This window comes from Pleurodeles waltl, chromosome 8, assembly GCF_031143425.1.
Source record: "Pleurodeles waltl isolate 20211129_DDA chromosome 8, aPleWal1.hap1.20221129, whole genome shotgun sequence".
Taxonomy (NCBI): Eukaryota; Metazoa; Chordata; class Amphibia; order Caudata; family Salamandridae; genus Pleurodeles; species Pleurodeles waltl.
Window position 1 is genome coordinate 1,121,485,822 of NC_090447.1, and position 19,583 is coordinate 1,121,505,404.

Sequence of the window (19,583 nt, forward strand, 5' to 3'; positions counted from 1 at the left end):
TGAGGATGCAGTTCAGGTGGTTGGGGTTGAGTGATTCTATTGTTGGTTTTGTCGTTCTGATGCAGGAGAAGTTGCAGGAGCGGCAGGAAAAAGGTCCTTTAGTGTGCTTTGGGGACGCCAGGAAGCACTCCGTGGAGGAGCCGGTGTTGAAAGCGCGGAGTTCGTTGGCTGAGTAGCGGACGAGGGGGCGCGAGGACCAGGGGGGGTGGCGCTGGGCGCGGTCCAGGCGCGGACGGGCGCAGACGGGCTTGCCTCTGGTGCGCCAGCCATTAAGAAGGGAGGGGGGAGGGAGGAGCAGCTGGGAGGCGGGAGGCGGGAGGGAGCGGCAAATGGGGGCGCGAGGGGGGCGGGCCGCAGGGAGGCAGCGGCAGGGATCGGGGAGCGCACAAGGGGCAAAAACACAGAAAACGAGCAAAGTTAAAGGCAGTCACAATAAGAAAACCACACAATCAGAAATACAATAATGGCACAATACATGATCGGGGAAACGGCAATCAGGGGGGCACAATGGGGGCAGAAGCGCCGGTGGCGAGGCGCAGAAAAAGCGAAAAAACAACTTACAGGACGGCGGAAGCGGCACACGGGTCAAGTGAGCCCACTAGCCACCAGGGATGAGGCGCAGGAGGATGCCTGCGGGTGGAGGAGGGCCTCGAACACGCAAACGGCAGCGTGGACGGGGGACACAGGCAGGAGGCAGCAGGTTGGTGCTGCGGTCGTGGGGGGCGAGCTCAGGACCTGAAACAGGTCAGAGTTCGCTCACTCGCGACACGCAGCGCCAGCCATTAAGAAGGGAGGGGGGAGGGAGGAGCAACTGGGAGGCGGGAGGCGGGAGGGAGCGGCAAATGGGGGCGCGAGGGGGGCGGGGCCGCAGGGAGGCAGCGGCAGGGATCGGGGAGCGCACAAGGGGCAAAAACACCGAAAACGAGCAAAGTTAAAGGCAGTCACAATAAGAAAACCACACAATCAGAAATACAATAATGGCACAATACACGATCGGGGAGACGGCAATCAGGGGGGCACAATGGGGGCAGAAGCGCCGGCGGCGAGGCGCAGAAAAAGCGAAAAAACAACTTACAGGACGCGGAAGCGGCACACGGGTCAAGTGAGCCCACTAGCCACCAGGGATGAGGCGCAGGAGGATGCCTGCGGGTGGAGGAGGGCCTCGAACACGCAAACGGCAGCGTGGACGGGGGACACAGGCAGGAGGCAGCAGGTTGGTGCTGCGGTCGTGGGGGGCGAGCTCAGGACCTGAAACAGGTCAGAGTTCGCTCACTCGCGACGCGCAGCGCCAGCCATTAAGAAGGGAGAGGGAGGGAGGAGCAGCTGGGAGGCGGGAGGCGGGAGGGAGCGGCAAATGGGGGCGCGAGGGGGGCGGGGCCGCAGGGAGGCAGCGGCAGGGATCGGGGAGCGCACAAGGGGCAAAAACACAGAAAACTAGCAAAGTTAAAGGCAGTCACAATAAGAAAACCACACAATCAGAAATACAATAATGGCACAATACACGATCGGGGAGACGGCAATCAGGGGGGCACAATGGGGGCAGAAGCGCCGGCGGCGAGGCGCAGAAAAAGCGAAAAAACAACTTACAGGACGGCGGAAGCGGCACACGGGTCAAGTGAGCCCACTAGCCACAAGGGATGAGGCGCAGGAGGATGCCTGCGGGTGGAGGAGGGCCTCGAACACGCAAACGGCAGCGTGGACGGGGGACACAGGCAGGAGGCAGCAGGTTGGTGCTGCGGTCGTGGGGGGCGAGCTCAGGACCTGAAACAGGTCAGAGTTCGCTCACTCGCGACGCGCAGCGCCAGCCATTAAGAAGGGAGGAGGGAGGAGCAGCTGGGAGGCGGGAGGGAGCGGCAAATGGGGGCGTGAGGGGGGCGGGGCCGCAGGGAGGCAGCGGCAGGGATCGGGGAGCGCACAAGGGGCAAAAACACAGAAAACGAGCAAAGTTAAAGGCAGTCACAATAAGAAAACCACACAATCAGAAATACAATAATGGCACAATACACGATCGGGGAGACGGCAATCAGGGGGGCACAATGGGGGCAGAAGCGCCGGCGGCGAGGCGCAGAAAAAGCGAAAAAACAACTTACAGGACGGCGGAAGCGGCACACGGTTCAAGTGAGCCCACTAGCCACCAGGGATGAGGCGCAGGAGGATGCCTGCGGGTGGAGGAGGGCCTCGAACACGCCTTCTCATTGCTTACTATTTGTTGGCTTCAGAGTCTTTCTTGTTTGCAGCCTCCTAAATGGCTAACGCAGGCCAAGAAACACTTCCATTTGTTTCTGAGGATCATAGATCAAGCACAAATTGATTCAACGTAATCAGTGCCTATCTGCTGCTTCTGATATTATTAAGGTACTACCCCCCCAACTCATTCTGCCCCCATCTGCCACTCCCTCCCTCCATCACTCTTCACAGCATCTCCCTGGTTTTGTTTCCCTATACCTCCTTCTTCCCCTGTCTGTTATTGTTGCTCCCTCCCCCTTCAACTTGTGTTGTTGCCCCCCGTTTTTTAACATCTTTCACAACAGTGAGGGCTGCTTTGCAACCTGGCTTTAAAAAAAGCGATATGACGCGTTCAACACTGGCCACAGATGGCTTTTTTGTTGAATTTTAGCCATGTTGCACAGCAGCTCGTACTGTTGTGCAACATATTTTAAAATTGACCAAGCCAATAAATCTTGCATATATGAGACCGAATGGCTTTGCCAATGCTTTATTAATTCTATTTACTTTCTGGCTTGACAGTAGAAGCAGGAAAGGTATCTATGCGATCCTTCCAAAAAATCACCAGAGAGTACTCGCTTTCAAGATAAATAGCATTTAGATAAAAAAACAAAAAAACAAATCGAAGGGCCTCCGCATCAATGATGTTCTGTAATCATAGTGAACTGCTCTTACAGGGTAATGCAAGAAGGGTACAGCAGTAATGGGACATGGAAAGGATTGCGCTAAAGATGGTTATGTACTGTGAAACGCTTTGCTGATGGGATACTCTACGGTGAGAGCGTACTGCAGGAAAGGGACAAGGCACTGAGTTATTATTCTTTTGAAGTTTGATCTGAATGAGTGCCATGCTGAACGACCACAATACGGAGGGGTACTGCAACACTGAGCACTACCAAGAGAACACTAACCAGCTGAGACAGCATGTACGAAAGTGTCACTTTACCGAAGTCGCACTGAGTGGTCTCTGATTTTCAGTACTACAGTGGAGTGGTGCCCCGAGAGTGGACAATCTAATTGTGGCAGCTAATAATTTGTAACTTTTGTGGGTATCACTTAGTTCATTCGAAACAATAAATGAGGGGCGCACTAAATGAAACAGAAATTGATTAGCTGGCAAGTATTACCACAACTAGAATCAGAAAAAACACAAGCCACGTCACGGTATTAGGAAGCTCAGTTTTATTACAATAAGTAGGGTTTGGAAGTTATTCAGGGGCGTAACACAGGCTCCTGCAACTCCTGCGACGCAGTGGGTCCCCCAGCCCTCCAGAGGGCCGATACCCTTTCACAGGAGAGCCCGTTCAAGCCATGGAAATATGGAAAATTCGGGGACCGCAATCACATAATGCGAGGTTGGGAGCAATCATTTTGCGATTGCCACTGAAAGTCATAATCTGCCAACATAACATTCCGTAATCTCTAGCATGACATTGACTTTTTTGTGTACCTAAAACCTGAATATCCTATGCTAAAGTTGCTCCCTCCACTTTATATTTTAAGGTGACAAATCAGTTAAAGTACAAAGCAAAAGCTCGTTTGAACGGATTCAACAATGCCAGGAAACAAATGTCTTTGAAAGCAGGATACCTGGGGCCTCTTAATCAATCTCCAGTGAAACAAACAGGTGATGTGCCTATGGAGTGAAATCATTACCGCCACAGAAAACATCCTCCCTGTGTTGTTGAGCAGAGGCTTGCGCCAGGTGAATGCATTAGTGGCGTCAGCAGCATGATGTGAACCACGCGTGAATGTTCTATGGAAGCAAAGAGGATCAATATCTGAAGCAAACGCAATGCTTCCTAAACCTTTACTCTTAATAAAGTATATTGGATATGTGATCATGAGCAAACTGGTAACCGTTCCATAGCAAATTAAAACTGCTAGGTTATTTTCTCTACCGACATTTAACAGATGTGGTCTTCGATACCAGCAGTCATATAGGCAAAAAGTCAATTTTCACTCCTCACATATGGGTTCCCCACGCAGGTGCCACTATGAATAGTATAGGTAGGGTGGACAACTTTCCATTATCTTTTCACAGGACACGTCGCACATGTACATGTCAGGACACACTGCATGCACAAAGACATTTTGATGGGGACCAGGGTGCTCTCAGTAATGTAGCACATTTTGGGGGGTTCATTCTAAACCCCACTCCTCTAAATCAGGCTACCTTGAAAGATATAACACGGCCAGAGATTGATCTTATCGAGTGTGATCGCTGTTATATGTATTTAAGTTGTAATCCTTTTATTAGCTCCTGGAGTAAGCCTGGACCTCTCGTTAGTGCAACAGTTGAGAGTCAAGTTTAGAACATGAACAACTCCTGTGACCAAGGCCAATAAAAATGTTAGCTCTGAAACACCAATGGCAAATTTCAGTTTCTACCAATACTACCTACTATGACAGAACCTGGCCTAGGGGTATGTTTTAGCAGTGGAGTCAGGGTACTTTAGAGCCAATCTCATCTTTACTACTTCACCTAAGAACACTGGAAGTAAAGCACTGTTTTACAAAGCTGAGCAGTATCAGAAGACAGGAGCATTTCCCTGGCAACGGCATCCCCTTAACCTTGTAATCAGAATCTCTTCTACCCCAGCTGCTGTCTATTGGACCAATTAGAAACAAGGAACCAAGATACATGTTTTTTAATATTGTGTGCTCAGACACCATCACCTTTTGAACTTATCCCCCCTCTGCTCCATTTTTGGCAAGACTTGAGGTATTTATAGTGAATGTAAAAATTGCTAGTAAGTGTGAACTGGATATTACCTGGGGTAGGGAAGAAATGTAGAGTCTTATGGTATATTCACCACAATGCACAGTTGGTGGTAAATGTATATTCTTTGCTGCATGTATCAGTTTGCTACATTCTTTGTTCTACTACTTAACTAACTGTTTGATCTGGGGTAATTTATAGTCCTACTGTACATCTGTCCACTGATCTGACAATATGACAGAACTTTGAAACAGACTTAATGGAAGAAATAAACATTAATGGCTTATTCCCAGGACAGGTCCCAAGCATGGTATTCATTAGCATATTATAAACTATTTATTGGCAAGTGGCTGAATTTCCCACTCAATAGATGAGCAACGCCTAAAGCTGCATTGCTGCAGCATCCGCCTCCCAACCATAGACAGGTTTCTCTTTTACAGCTTATAAAGTGCTGAAAGAGTGAGTGTTGCTTGTACTTTGAGAAGGTTACATTTGTCAGGGAAACAAAGTGTGAGACAATAGTCTCCTCTACTGCTTATCTGTGGCTAGCGGGACATGAGCCATGATTGCTGTGAAAAATGCAAAATGCAAGACAGTTGACCTCCCTGGGCACAGTACTATAAATATTGTTGTCCTCCTATGTCAGTCCTTAGAGACTAACTGCCACCACACAATATGTATGTCATTTGCATCTTAGATTCACCAATATATTTATCTACAATTATTTTTTAATTAAATATTAGTGCATTCAATGTTTTCTCTTGTGATGTAATGAATCTCTACATCAACATGAGGCAAGCCCTGTCAGCTTTGGTACAACCACCAGCAATCTTCAGTAGTTCACGTCTGGACTTCCTCAAAGTCCTTCAACCAACCCACAATGTAAGTGAAGGAAATTAACCAACCGAGACTGGCAAAACAGTGTGCACACAACATAAATACATAGGTCATAACATCAGGACATGAAATATTTGGAATCCAATGAAATAAATATTCATGATTTCCCAGCGTCCGGCATCACATGCAAAATAGTTAAGATGAACAAGTCGACATTTCAACGTATTACAATAATTCTAACAGGGTGTTCCCCAGGACAAATAAAAGAAGTAGCAACCTGACCCAAGGATCCTAGAGAAATCATAAAACATGCAGAGACACAGGATGAGGAATGTCCTTAGTTGCAACATTCAATGTTATTAACAAATCTACCGTAGAGTGTCAGTGAAAACATTCTGAATAACACAAGGACCTGGTTTGAAATGTTACAAGATGGAGGACGGAATACAGCTTCCTGAAACAGTGGAATTTCCCACACCAGTTAATTTCCTATGCTGAAAGAAGGAGCCCCAGACACTGAAGTGTGGAAGGGCAGACAAAAGGTAACCCATAGCAATTGTTTGAAAATCTTTTAGGAGAGGAGTACTGATTAGTCATTCCTTAGTACTGCCATTTGGTTCACGGTAGTGGAGAGAGGTAAGGCAGTAAATTATTTTGTTCAATAAAATGAAGTTTCTAAGGAGGGCCTTCCCTTTTGTATTTCTATTATTGCTACTTCAGAAAAGGTGTTGGCAGGCAGGTGTAGAGACTTTACATTTCATTGTGCTAATTCTTTTAGATGCTTCTGCTTGGAGGCAGCATCATTACTATCTTCTGTTAATCAACAAAGCTGCAGACTGGTTTAAGGGGAATTTCAGACTTGTTTATTGCCTGATATTCCCATGGCCAGATGGGTGGGTTGGGTAGGGAGAATGCAAAAGGAATTTGAGGGAGACTGTGTTGTTGTCACTTTTAGAAATCGCATGTTGGCGAGGCACCTGATTGGCATCCCAGGACCAATAAATCCCTGTTTTGTAAAAGTCTTTTGCCCCTGGGTTTCTTTTACAGGGACCTGGACAGAGGGCCTCACCACACCCCACCCACCTTCAGTAATCTCTTATCACTGTCCCTTTCTCTAATTGCTTTCTCTTCCTGGGCGACTCATCCAAAAACAATTGACTCAATCCACCATTGAGTAGAATTCTACTCCTATCAAGGTGCCGGGGCAAGGTACACCCCCTGGGCTCTCTTCTACCATCCCACCTATTTTGGAAGCTATCAATGTCCACAAGTGCAAAGAGGTTGCCGTGACAATAAACAAGCTTATTCCAATTGGTGCCAGGGCCTGGCAGCAGGGCATAAGTATCCTCTTCCTGAATATGGCGGGTCATGCCAGCAAATTGCCTTGTGATGACTGGGGGAGGTACATACTAAAGTTTAATATTGCCCTTTTTCATGAGACCTGGGTGACAGAGGCTTTTATGGCTATTATTCTTAATTGGTCCCCGCAGTTTGTTCTGCCGCTGGAAGTGCCAAGGCAGGCTTAAAATTATGGTTCACAGTCACCCTGGATTGCACTGTCACCCCATTCCCTCTGGCAAACTCTTAATTCAAGCATTTTTACTTGTATGGTCAAATGGGATGAGCATTATTTTAATCAATTAGAAAACAACTGGTTCAACAATGGCAGATACTCCAAACCGAACCTCCTTCACAGCTCCATAAATGATGAATTGGTGCACTCCTTCCTCTGCCGTTGAATGGTGCTGCTACGAACCACAGAGAACAAGCAAAAATACACAATATGGAATGGTGCACCACAATATTAAAGAGTCCAAAAATATCAGTACATCGTAGTGTGTTCAATTCCATTATTTCATCAACATAACACTGAAATATCCAGCGTGTTTCATTCACTTTGTTTGAACTTCATCAGGACTGTAAGTAATAAATACAAAAATATACATATTAAAAACAACACAGGATCCTCCACCTCAACCATCCCAAACCAAATTTGATGAAAACGACAAAAGTGACTACTATGAATTAGTAAAGTCACCCTACAAGAGATGACCATTCCTGAAGAATCAACAGTTCTTGTCCTACCCACATCATTAAAACAACATTTAAAAAAGAACGCCTAAAATAAAAATATGCTCCAAAACAAAGCTCGTTTAGATACAAATCATATCCCCCCGAATCCCAAACTTCTTTAACCGATCGTGATTGTCTAAACAATAACTAATATTGGTGAGACACAATCCACACCCCCAATCCCAAAAGGTATCTGAGTGTCAGGAAAAGGTTCCCAATTTGCATCCTTCCATTATAGATATTATTCACAATTGGGGCTCTCTGCACTAGGCTTACTGGTGAGTAGTACTGATGAAACCTAGCAGATCAAGGGAAGAGGGGTTCAAATGGTTTGACAATGCGTGTAAAAAGGTCTCAAAGCAATTTCACAAGGCCTTAAAGGTTAAACCCAGAGATGTGCACAGAGTGTGTCAACGCAGACAGGATTATAGGGTTGCTCAAAGGATTATGCGGTAGGAACTGCAAGACGATTCCTGGGGAGAGCTAATGAAGGATTGTAGATTGAAAGATACTAAAGCAATTTGGGGTGCCATATGGAATATCAAATCAGTGTGGGTAAAATTGAATTGTACTATTACTAATATTAGTCAGGAGGCTTGGGTCGAACATTTAAAAAAGTTTACAGGTTAATGAGTAGCTCTGGGGTTATGAAAGAGGAGGTGTAATTTCCCCTATCAGTGGAATTCTCATTTGAGGAAGTTAGAGAGGCAATTCATAAAAGCCTATGTAGGAAAGCCCATGGTCTGGATGGGGTACCCACAAACCTACTTAAATCTGCCCCGGACCTCTGGGCACCTCTACTTTGTAACTGTTGTAATGCCCTCTGTAAGACAGGTCTACCTCAAACCTAGTGTTCAGCCAGAATCATCCCTACTTTTAAAAAGGGAAACCCCCAGTCTCCAGAATGTTGCCACTCAATATTGCTACTGGAGTCTGCTGTCAAGTTAGTGGGCAGAATGGTTTAGGGTAGACTCTTAGATTATGTTGGAGATACTGGCATTCTATCGGAGACGCAGTACGGATTTTATGAAGGGCTCTGCACAACAGAGCAATGTCTAAATTTGCACCTGCTGATTAGTTAATACACCATCGCTAAGCAGGGCTCCATTTGCCTGGCCTTCATGGAATGGTCCTGTGCATTAGAAAGTGTGGTGATGTCCAAATTATGGGAGATACTGTCAGACATAGGAGTTGAGGGTGACCTGGTCTAGTTTTTGAGAGCTCTCTACTTCGATCTCTCAGCGTGAGTCCGATTTGGCCCTTCAGGAGAGATAACAGATAGTTTTAAGCAGGGCATGGGGTACGCCAGTGGTGCTTATTTCTGCTGTTTCTGCTGTACATAAATGGTCTAGGTACTGCATAAAGATCTCTGATGCCCCTTTTATTGGCAGCAAAAAGGTTCCTGTGTTACTATATGCAAAGCAGACAGTTGACATTGCAAGGGTGCTGGCCAGGGGTGCCCCTGCACTGCCCATGTCAAAGTCATGGGCAGTGCTGGGGCCCCATTGGGGTCTCCTGCACCCGTTCTCTGCCCGTCTTTTCATGGCAGTGCTACTGCAATGAAAAGATGGGCAGAGAATGAGGTCATAATCCGCAGGGCAGCTCTGCTTGAAACACTGCCCTGCGGATTAGGACTGCCACCTACCACCAGACTGTCGGGATCCCTGATCTTGGCGGAGCTGTCTGTCCCCTGGTGGCTTGACCATCAGGGTTGTAATATGGCGCTGGACCACCGCATTGGCAGTGTCGGACCGCCATCCGCAAACCTCGTGGTCTAGTGACCACCAGGTGCGTACTGAGGCCCATAGTGTTGGACAGTGAGTAATTGTGCCTGTTTGACTGTATGAGCTTCGAGCCTCCTCCATCCCCCCTACTACCTCCCTGAGAAACCTTTTACTGTTCACCCTCGAGTGAGCCAACTGTGGAAAGAGTACTTGGTCCAGTTTGCAGGGGTATATTAGAACCAACCCCAGGACACAGTATTCAAATGTCCCAACCACTACAGTTGAGGACCAGTAGCCTCTGCCTTCCTTGTGGCCCCGAATCGAGGTCTGACATTGAGTCTTCTTCATTTAGAAGGACATGCACTGCATGATGATCTGACTGTATTTTTAGGAAAAGTCGAGGTTTACTGCTTTGACTGTGACAAAGTTGAGTGGAAAATCTATTCCTCTGCAAGTACAGCATGTGCCTCATCTGTTTTAGTTCCCTTTCACTGCATTTCATCTCAACCCTGTGCTTCACCCACGTCCTACTCCTTACATGGTATCATGTAAGCTACCATGTGGCACAAGTATTCTGCTCCTCAGACATCTAAAGTAAATTCCTTTCTTTGGCAAGCCCTTTTCTTCCCATGGGCATTACTCCCCATAACAATCATGTGAAGAAAAGTATCCTTAAATGTTTATTATTTTTTTCTTTGGTGGATTTGGTGCTGGTATGGTTTGGTATATCTGCCACAGGAACCCTCATTATGGGAACAGGGGGAGACTGTACAGGGCCCTCCCTCATCTGCAGGGCCCCGCATATGGTGGGACGCTGGGCCGGGAGAGGAGTGTAGGAGCCCATCATGCCCCCATCCTCTGTCCAGGGGTCTATGTGCTGAGCAGGGATTGGGAAAGGGGGTACCACAGCCCCGGAAGCACTCAAGTGCTTCTGGGCTGCGCGGGATGATGACGCAGAGTCACGTCCCACCTTTAAAAGGGGTTAGCGGTGGGCAAGCGGGTCTCTTGCTCCTGCTTGCCGACCACGTTAATAGGAAGTGCACTCCACAAGAGGATTGGATAAATAACAATCCTCTCTTTTTCCTTATTCCTTGTTTTTTTGTATTTCTACAGGTACAGGAGAAGATTAAGAACGTTCCACTAGTGCTCTGCATTTGTTTGACCACAGTCCAGTTTAGCAGCCCAGCATGAGCCTCAATGGGAATCATGCGGTTTTGAGCCATGCTCACCTGACCTGAGTCTATCTCTGTGATGGCTCCAGTGGGGGCCCTAGGTCTGCCGGCGAGGGGCCTGTACAGGCCACATTATTGCTGCACAGTGGTGAAGGGGGATTGTTTAGGCAGCTAAGCTTGGTCAAGTTGTTGTGGTACCCTTCTTCCTGAGAGGTTGTTTTTCTCCATTGGTTCGCCAGGTGGGAAGGTCATTTCTGATCCACCTGTGAACCATATTGGTTACTGTTTAGCCCTTACCTGATGCATGGTATTTTACCTCTGTCATTTTGGTTATTCTGGGTGGAATTTTGGGGCACACGTCTGTTCTGGAATAGCCTGGGTAGATTTGATAGGGCGCATTCAGTATAAGGCTTGTCTCAGCAGCTGGGGTTTGAGTGTTGTTGGCTCTTGGGTTGTGTGTGTGACCCCAGGTCTCTTTCGCAATGGCAGCTAGTGGTCATAGAGGTGTGAAGCATTTGTGCACTGAGGCATTGCTTGGGGCATTGATGCTTAGGATGGACACTATGGACCAGGCCATAGCTTAATTGAGGTTGCAGCCTTCTGTCTTGAATCCAGCACCAGTGATCAGGTAGAGAGGCGAAGGAGGGTGGGTGCCTCCTAGGAAGGCATTCCCCCAGTCCCGAAGATGATGGAGGGCCAGGGGAAAGGCAGGAGGGTCATGCCAGTTTAGATAAAGACAAGGCAAGCTAGCCCAGTTCAGGCGGTGAGTGGTTTAGGGGCGATCCCAGATAGTCTGACTGTGCCTTTGCCCCCCTCCCCTTCGTGCAGCTGGCAGTGCCTGTGGTGAGGGTTCCTCCCTCCAATAGTTTTGCCCAGGTTACAGCAGGAGCTGGCCAGGCCCCAGCACAGGCAACAACCGTGAGTGTGGCAGTTCCATTAACAAGCGACAGGCCAGTTGTGACGGCAGGTGTTGCCAATGGCGGGGCTACAGGGCAGCAGGATGTAGTGGGACGTTTGGCATCCATAATATTGTGGCTATCTAAGATGGATATGCTGTCCCCAGCTTTGGTAGGAGGGCTTCTGGTGGGAACAGGAGGGAAGGATGTTATGGAAAGGACACAGCACTTGGTTTCCCATCTGAACATATCAAAAAGTAGCCAAGGGTGTGTGGCTGGGGTAATAAACAGAGAGGAGCTGAAAAAGGTAGATTCCCCCCCATTGGCCAGTGCAGCCGGGCGTCAGGCTGCACCTATGACAGAGATGACCACCAAACAACCGGCCAAAGCATCAGTGGAGGCAAGCACTTCTATGACATCCTCTTCCATTCAGGCGACAGCAAATTCAGATACTGGTCACACGTTACCCCTTATGGACCTGGGTGATATTTGTTCTGAACATGAGCGCCTAAGGCTGCATGTGCCAATGGAGATTAAATAAAAGATTTGGAAAGGGGCTTACATTGACATCTTTGATTTACTGGTGGACAAATCTAATAAGGATGAGGTTAAGAGTCATTAGGAATGTGCTCATTCAAGCGAGTGTGGAAATTGGCCTCAGAAGAAGAAAGTGGAGGAGTCACTGAGTAACTGGGCTAGGGCCTTCTCAATTTACCAAGCCATAATTTCAGAGTGCATCAAAGATCAAGGAGCTCAGCTAGCTTACTACCAGAATAGGATTGTGGGTGCTCACGATGAGTATGGTGGCAAGAAATCCAGGCATGCTTAAGGGTGAAGAAGGTCACTCTCCATCAACTGCAGTGCTTGGTTAGGCAGCTCAATTTTGCATTACGGATCATTCCTTTGGGGGGACCCTTTCTCTTGGTCCATTGCTCAAGCCATGTTGGGGTTGAAGGTTAAACACCACCATACTAGGCTCTCCAGTGAGGTAAAACAAGATATAAGGATTTTGGAATCTTACCTGGGTGACTTCAATGGGACGGTCATGTGGCCAAGTCCTCCCAGGTCGAGTGAGGAGCTGGGTCTCTTCACGTTCGCAGTAGGCAGTCAGGGCTTTGGTGCCATTTTTGGTACAGCATGATATGCAGAGAGGTGGCCCACAGAATGGGTTCAATCGGGACTGGTGACTAACATTGGATTTCTGGAACTATTCCTGATATGGTGTTCTTGTCAATCTGGCCAGATAGATTCCAAAACCAGCCTGTGATTGGCTAGTACGACAATATGTCAGTGTTTGAATGCATACATCTGCAGGCTGCAGATGTAAAATGATTCTAAGAGTATTGAAAGTAATTGTGTTACTGATTCTTAGGCTAAATGTGATTTTTATAGCAAAGCATGTGCCCGGTGTCATGAATAATGCTGCTGTCACCCTGTCCTGTTTTAAGATGCAGGTTTTCAGGTCCCACCATTCACAAGAGGAGGAATTCCCAACACCCTTCCCGGAACATCTGTGGTGGATTGGTGCCCAAGACTACCAGGCCTCGTGGCAGCCAGTTTAGCACCAAAGACAAAGAAGGCTTATGAGGGGGCTTTCAAATCCTATGTTAATTTCCTGGGTCAAGCACAGTTGCATGTCCTAGGCACCACACAGCTGCCATTTCTTTTTGTGCCCAATTACAAGGTGCGCATGACTGAACAAAATACTTTCTAGTAAGGAGGGCCATCAAGGCTTGGCAGCGGCTACAAGAAACCAAGATGGATTCTAGGCACCCCATTGATGTTGGGCAGTTGGGCTCTCTTTTGGGAGTACTGGGACGGATCTGTACTTCTCCCAGGGAGGTCACACTGTTTAAAGAGGCCTTCACGTTAGAATTTTATGGGGCCCTCAGACTGGGCAAATTAGTGGGCAGCAACATGGGGGACATAACGGGGGTCTACAATTGGGTGACATTCATTGACAGGCTGGGACAGGGTCCTTGGTGATCAATATCCCTCTTTCAAAAATGGACCAGGAGGGGAGAGGGGACCACGTACTGTTGCGAAGAGCTCCCGGCAATGAGTGCTGCCCAGTGAATAATTTGGAGGTCTTCTGAGTTCTGTGCCCCCGGTGTCACGGGATATGATCTTGGTGCAAGCTGACGGCTCACTCCTAACAAGGCACAGGTTTTCACAAGTACTCCAGTGCGCTCTGTACAGATCAGGTTTTGACGGTGCCGAATTTGGTACTCATTCCTTTAGGATCGGGTGGCAACAGTGGCAGTTGCAATGGGTTTGTCTGGTGCAGCGGTCCAAAGAATTGGCATATTGTCCTCTGACTGCTATAAGAGGATGTGAGATTGCATATGCTGTGAATACCGCTTTCTTACATCCCCCCTTTTCTGTTCTGCCTTTTTCTCTAGGTGACTGAGGCACTTGTTTGGAGGTCCCTAGGCTTCTGATTCATGCAGGAACTTTGAGGCTCACAGAGGTGTAGGTCATCGGCCCCTCGCATGTTTGACGGACAGCTGATCTGTACGTGAAGAGTGGCTGTGTGTCATGCGCAGTGAAGGTAGGATTTGTCTTTTCTTTCATTGGTTGTGGGGGTCTGCGCCTACTCAGCTGAGAATGGTATTGGACTCAATGCTTTCATGGGGGTCTCCCCATCCAGAAGTCATCATACAGCATCTGGGGGGTAATGTCTTGGTTTCCCTTGGTCGGTGTCAGCTGTTTTAGCTCCTGGTCCAGGAATTTGGTTGGCTTGCCAAGAAGTTTCTGCTGGAGGTGCTTACCTGGTCGAACATTATCCCCCGGTTGCAATGGAGTGGCCTGTCAGTTAAGGCTCTCAATGACTCAGTCAGGAGAATTAATAACAAACTTGCCAGGTTGTTAATATCAGTGAGGTTAGCCGTCATCCTGCATGGCTGCATCCAGGGGGAGTGTTGCTTTCTCCAGGATGGGGTGCATCTTTCTTAGGTGGGGAATGACATGCTGCTGGAAAACTTTTTGGTGTAGCTGGTCCACCATCCCCAGTAGGATGACAGCGGGAGGGGGAGGCCAAATAGTTGGTTTCTGTGCTGGATTTGTGGCGGGTGAGTTCATAACTGGGGGGCAATTAGGTGACTTTTTTTTTTACCTCAGCAGGATGGCAAGGTAATTGGACCCACCAAGGGGTGCTGGTTGGGAAGTGAGGATGACATCCAGGTTTGCAGGGGGATGTGAGCGGTAGCTGGCATCTGGTACCTAGGGCCAACCACCTGTGCATGTGCATGGTCTTGGAAACCAGCACTGGCCTTTGGGGGTAGGGGGGTCTGTGAGTCTGTGGGTGGAGTGCATGCCCAAGGTAAGTATCCTGGTGGGCAAGCGGGCCCCCTCCACATAGTCTACCCCCAACTGGTAATTTTGGCGAAGGGATGAGATGATCCCACATGGAGAGCCTATCCCTGGGCCCTTTAGGAGGGGCAGGGACCGGGTGACTTTAGAAGTGAGTCATGATCTTGTCCACATTCACTGATATTGGGATACAAGGGAACTGATTTAGTTAGTGAAAGGAAATTGGATGTATTAGTGGACGCTGTTTAGGCTAGGCATCTGAAATTTGTAACTGCCATGTAACTTTTATGGGGGGGTTACTGCATAAAAGTTAGTTGATTTAATTTTGATTTATGAGTGTACGACTCAAAAGCGTTGCTGTCATCCAAGGTGAAGTAATGCCATGTTGGTAGTGATTGGGTGTGGGGGTCTTGTGCTAAGTGGTAGGAACTGGGCAAAAGGCCTCGGCGATACCAGGACCATATTAGGGTGACAGCCAAATGAAGGAAGAAACAAAAGACTCTGTATGGGCAAACTCCTGAGCATGGGGGCTGCAAAAGATTTCATATGGCTTATCACATGTGTGGGAACAAACACACCAGTAACGTGCAGCACCTTCCACAACCAACATCTTAGCTTTTTGAACAGAGGCATTATGGTTTCATTGAATTGAAGGATTGGAAATTGGGCATCTCGTCTCCCGCATAGGACGAAGTGTGAAGTCAACAATTTGGAGTCGGACGGCAATCCTGTCTCAGGAGGTGCCCCATTATGTAAGAACTAAAATTAGACAAACTTAACAGTAACATTGAGGATTTCAATAAACAATCGATTTGTGTCAAATGGACGAAAAATATCTGTTTTAATCCCGCGGCCATTTATTTTTTGAATTGCTTGAAGATAATGTTTGTTTTCCTTCCGCCCCCTCCTCAGATTGCAATGTACTCCGCCTAAAGTAAATACATCTAAAGTAATTTGAATCCTTCCAAGACCCGTCGTTACTCATCACAGCATTCAGGCTCTCAGGAGGACCAGCTAAAGAGAACTGACTGTCTTTCAAGTTACACCTACGCTCCAGCGCCCATCCCGTCTTTAGCCTAGTCGCAGCCTGTCGCCCCTTCCTGCCAGATGGCTCTCCCTCCGTCTGCGCTCCCAGTCAGGGGTGATGAGAGAGGGTTCCTACCGGCACGGACCCTCGCTTCACTGAAGGCGTTGATGTTGTGTCCCAGAACGTCCAGGGGAGTCTTTCAGCGGCCGCCATTGTCATGTTAAAGGATTCCTGCATTTGAGAGTCTCACAAAGCGTCATGCCCTTTACCCTCCACGGCCTTCCCACTCCACCTAAGCCTCCCCAGAGAGCGGGAAAAAGGTGCCAAAAGGCGACATTAGAATTTTTAGCTTACCCGCAGTGCACTGAATTGTCGTGAATCTCCAGTCTGGGCAGAGAATGCTTTTAAAACTGGTTATTTCAAAATTTGCAAACATTAAGGCCCGTATTTATACTTTTTGACGCTAAACTGCGCTAACGCAGTTTAGCGTCAAAAAATTTTGCACCGGCTAACGCCATTCTGAAGCGCCATGCGGGCGCCGTATTTATTGAATGGCGTTAGCCGGCGCAAGCAGACCGGCGCTGCCTGGTGTGCGTGGAAAAAAACCACGTACACCAGGCAGCGCCGGCGTAGGGAAAAATGGCGTTAGGGCGTCTTAAAAATGGCGCAAGTCAGGTTGACGCTAAAAAATCGTCTTAACCCGATTTGCGCCATTTTAAACGACGCCCAGACGCCATTTACATGACTCCTGTCTTAGTAAAGACAGGAGTCATGCCCCCTTGCCCAATGGCCATGCCCAGGGGACTTATGTCCCCTGGGCATGGTCATTGGGCATTGTGGCATGTAGGGGGGCACAAATCAGGCCCCCCTATGCCAAAAAAAAAATATTAAAAAAAACAAATTATACTTACCTGAACTTACCTGAATGTCCCTGGGGTGGGTCCCTCCATCCTTGGGTGTCCTCCTGGGGTGGGCAAGGGTGGCAGGGGGGGTCCCTGGGGGCATGGGAGGGCAGCTGTGGGCTCATTTTGAGCCCACAGGTCCCTTAACGCCTGCCCTGACCCAGGCGTTAAAAAGTGGCGCAAATGCGGGGTTTTTTGACCCGACCACTCCCGGGCGTGATTTTTGCCCGGGAGTATAAATACGACGCATTTGCGTCGCCGTCATTTTTTTAGACGGGAACGCCTTCCTTGCATCTCATTAACGCAAGGAAGGCGTTCACGCAAAAAAATGATGCTATTTGCCCATACTTTGGCGCTAGACGCGTCTAACGCCAAAGTATAAATATGGCGTTAGTTTTGCGCCGAATTTGCGTCGAAAAAAACGACGCTAATTCGGCGCAAACGGAGTATAAATATGCCCCTAAATCTCCGGCATTTTGCATGGTTACGTCATAAGCCTGTTTCTAATGCCTATCACTCTGAATAATTTTGATTACAATTATGAAATATGTTACGACAGTTGCTTCAAATGAAAGAAACCAAAACTACATTTCTCAGAAGGCACTATGTTGTCAAATGAAAGGCATGGACTGACAACTTGGTGAACTAATGACCTATTGATATGAAATTCGATAATAACTGTGTTCCTTGAATTAGTAAATAATTATGAGGAAGTACGGGTTTCCAGCCAAGTTTGTACCCTTTCTCGCCTTGAAGCAAGGTGGCGGAACACTGAGTCTGAGTCTACTTCAGTTGTTTGTTTTTGAAGCATAGGTGTTGGTATTCAGTGGGCATATGTGCTGTGCAGCACATCCAGCTAGTCCTGGCTTTCTTAGCCAACAGCACTTTGCATACTGAGAGTTGAACCTCATCAATTTCAATACTGTGGGTATCATTAATGCAGGAGGAATAATGGCACAATGGCCAAGGGGTGGTAGGAGTGCACTCCACTCCAATTATGAATATTTTCACTACCCATCTGGGTGGCACTGTGGGTAACTGCTCATGCTTGCCTTGGGGCCCATGATATCCTCGCTACACGATGGATCAGTTCTCATTATTAGTATATGTGTAGAATGTTCAGCATGCCATATGATTTTTGTTAGAAACACACAACTGGCTGAAGTTTCACAATGCAAGCACTTGGTTGGAATATGGGAGGAATAGATCACAGTGGTTTGTGAGAAAGCAATTAAAGTCTCTAGGAGATGGGTTTGGGGGCAGTCAGAGTTGCTAAGATAAAGAATTATATCCTAATAACTATTATTTGGTCACTGTCTCTCAAACGATCAAACAATAGAGTTCATGTCTGCTGAAGAACAATAGTTGACTAAGCCCTCCTTGAAAAGTTTAAAAAGAATGCAGATGTGTCACTTTTCAGTAGAATAAGACTGTTGTAAATTAATAATATTGAAAATGTATATAGCACCCACCACAAACTGATTTTTTTTAGGTGCTATTTAATAATAGCTGTTGTTATCTCATAGCAGAATATGCACACAGTTTATAGAGTGGGAAGGATGAAAATAAACTTGCAAGGAAAGGACTATTTTTGCATTGTCACCTTCCCAATATTTTGGACTGATTGTGCTGGTTTTGTGACTCTGAAATGCAGTGGGTCCTACAGACCATCCCCCGGTGCGTGTGTTCTGACACTTCAGAGTGTACGTGTAACTGATTAATACCTGTTTGGCATATTTACTTTACTATAAGTCACTTAAATAAGGTACAAACTGAACCCAGGACTAGTAAGTTAAATATTACTTGTGGACTGCAGCACTTAGTGTGCCACCACTGCAGTGACAAACTGAAAATATTGCTCTAGGTCTGTCACTGCAGCCTAGTCGGGCAGCTGTTAAACTGCCAACCAGGCATGGAAAAAGAATCCCCTTTGCCAAGTTAAAACCTTTCTTTTTAATATTTTTATGTCACCTTTAGGGAAGGCCTTAGTAGACTATGAGGTAGGGTACTCATTATTAAACAAATACACGTTCCTTTTATGTTTTACATGTTCTTTCAGTGAAAAGTTTTAAAATGGCCTTTGTTACAGTACAGAGGCTGGTAGTCTCCAGGGGTGGCTCCTCCATTGGGATGGAGGAGGGTTGCCGCCTGCTAGCAGCGGCAGCTACAAAACCTTCACAAGAAATCGATAATAACTGTGCTTATTATCATTTTCTGGTAAATGGGCAGGGCCACGGGGGTGACGAGCAATGAGGGGGAGTGCACAACACTCCTCCTCAGTGAGCATGTATGTTTGGTCGGCCAGCTCGGGCTGGGCAAACACACATGTGCAGTAGGCTTTCTCCAGCCCAGCAACACAGTTGCAGGGCTGGAGAAAGCATGCACAGGCACCCAGTCTTCCTGGTCAAGTCAAGCCGGTAGGGCTTGTAGCAGCAGCAGCGGCCCTCAGAGATGAGGCCCACTCCTCACAATGCTGCTCCAGATGCCTATGTCTCTCTTTTCAGGGGTCTGACTCACCACCGGACCCCCAAGTGGGTTGGGCCGTCTGTCAAAGAGGGAATTCGCTGACCCCCAGTCACTTTCTAAAGCGGTGCTGTGCCCATGTGGCCTTAGTCATTTTGCCAGGGAATGAGGCTGCAGCATCTATTTCCCCATAAGCCTTGTCTGTGGGAGCAGTGCCAGGTGGACGTGC